We start from the raw sequence: 2,484 nt of genomic DNA, 5'->3' as shown, positions 1-2,484 counted from the left end.
TCGGGCGGGCTTCTCGGGCTGGCGGCAAAGAGCCTGGCGAGCCGCCTGGGGGAAGCTGAACCAGCAGCACCTATTCCAATTTCCCTCCTCCACGGAGCTCCCAGCTGGGAGCCATTGCCCAGCTATGGGCAAGGGGGCGTGTTGCTCCCGGCTACTGCCAAAATAACCACGAGCCACCTCCTCCTGCAGGGGAGACACACAGACTCTGTCTTCCCACTAGATGGCAAACATTGCCTTCAAAAGCAGCCTTCGGAGAAATCGTGTCCATCCCTCTGAGAGGAGGCTGAGAAAACGCCCAGGGAAAAGCCCTGGGGCTGACGGGCCTGAGGCTCCTTCAGCGTGGGGCTGGGGGTGGCAGGGACCCCGGCCTGCTCCTCATCTTGCTTTTTCTGTTATTTCTGAAATGGTTGTCCTTTCCCACCTGCCTGGTTTCTCCCTGGTCCTGGAAGACTCACCCTTGCCCTGTGCTGGTGGGACTGAGCACCCTGGGCATGCAGGAGAAGCATCTGGTTGACCCTGGGTAGCACCTTGAACTTCCACAGCCAGAGAGTAAAGTCCAGGAGCTTTTCTGGGAATTAATTACACTGTGGTTTGCGAACCAAATGAGTGTTCATTCCTCTCTGCAAGTGCCCAGGTCCACAGGCAAGCCATTATGCTGTGTGTAAATAAAGGAGGCAGGGATGAAGGCTGTGTGTGGAGATGTGCACACTTGTCTGAGGTCTTCTACCAACTCAGAAGTATTTCCAGGCTTGTTTAAGTTTTAATTCAGACCCAGATTTTTTCATGGTCTCTGTATTGTCGTTGTGCAGAAGTTTCCTGAGTGTTTGCTGCTGGCCCTGGCATTGATGCAATATTGCTGTGTGGTTAAACATGATGTGTCATAGCTAATGAAGGAGCTAACTGTGGATGGTAAATGTTTAATATGGACAAATCAAGCCAATTAGGGAATGTCAAGAGGAAAGTGTGTCATCTCAGCTGTGTCTGTCCTGTGTGGAGGAGAGGTTCTGTGGAAGCGTGAAACCCCTGCCACTGCAGGATCAGCAGCCCCAAACACCAGCCAAGTTGAAAGATGCTGGATGTAGATCCTCCTGCAGACCTCCAGTCCACCCTGTGGCTACCTTCACCTGTGGGACAAGGACAGGTTTTCAGAACAAGGCTTTGTTTCTGGAGTGCAGACCTCTGGTTGGCTGGAGGGGAAGGCAGCCATCTCCAGTGCCGAGCTGGCAAATGAGAAGTAGTAAATATCTCACTTAAAACATTCCTTGTAGACCCCCAACAGGACTCTTGGTGGTTCACAGCATGCTGCCTGGTTTTGTGGCAAGCCTGTGGCCTGGTTTTGTGGCAAGCCTGTGACTCAGCAGTGCTCAGAAAGGAGCACCATGGATCCCCAGCAATGGCAGCCCCTCACCAAGCATTAATTAAGTAATGGCAGCGGCTGTATTCCCTCCACAAAGCACTGTGGAGCCCTGCTCCTCACAGCTTCCCTGCTCCCCCGCCTCAGTTTCCTCCTGGGCACATTGTTTGGTATCATTTGGCTTAGAAGGCTCCTTCAGGTGTCCTGGCCACTTCTTCAGGAAGAGATCATTGCCCCTTCTTCCACGAGGGCTGGCAACTCCCTCACAGGGCTATTTATAGTCACAGAGAAAGCTCTGGAAAATGAAAGGAATAATGTGTCTGGGGAAAAGAAACTGAGGGAGCTGTTGGTAGCCAGTCAGCAGCCTGAGGCTCAGGGCAGCAAGCCAGGGAAGGATCGTGATGAGCCAAGCAAGTAGAAAGCCCTTCTGGCCCTTTCCAGCTGGGCTCCCTGCCAGCCCTTGTGTTGGTATGTGCTGATGGCTGGGGACAGCAGGGACAGCATGGACAACGTGGATGGTGTGGGCGCTGGGGCAGCACCCCTGTGGCTTTGAGGCTTCCCATCCCTTGGTGACGCTCACAGCCTCTGCAGGCAGCAGAGCAGAAGTTAAGCACAGGTGTGGCTGCTTCACTCCTGAAGCTGAGATTTGCCAGTCCAGGAGGGTTTGACCTCTTGGCCTGAGGACACCAAGGAACGGACAAGTCCCCACGTCTGGGGCTGTCATATCTTTGCCTTGATGTGTGCCTGGTTCCAGCTCTCCAGTCCAGGTCCTGGGATTGGTTCTGTCCCTGCCCTGTAGGCTCAGGGTTCTGCGGGTGGCTTCCACCAAACAAATGCTTCCTGCCTCTGCATGGCATCTCTAATTGGTGACAGGCTGCCATGGGCAGCAGCCACCCTCCCATTCCCCAGTCTTACTTTAGGCCTTGTCTCAGACCCCTGGAGGCTGGGCCCTGTCAGGAGTGGTCTCAAGATAACCAGGGGCTGAAGCAAACTGGGGGCCATGTTCTCTCCCATCTGCAGCAGGGTGACACCATCCATATCCCTCAGCTCATGCTGCCTGGTGAGAAAATCCTCTAAGCACGGAGCAGGCAATGCTTCAGAAAGTCTGGTAGAGCTGCACTAAGTAAGGA

The sequence above is a fragment of the Geospiza fortis genome, unplaced genomic scaffold (genome assembly GCF_000277835.1).
Source record: "Geospiza fortis unplaced genomic scaffold, GeoFor_1.0 scaffold878, whole genome shotgun sequence".
Classification (NCBI taxonomy): Eukaryota; Metazoa; Chordata; class Aves; order Passeriformes; family Thraupidae; genus Geospiza; species Geospiza fortis.
Note: the sequence above shows the minus strand (reverse complement) of the source record.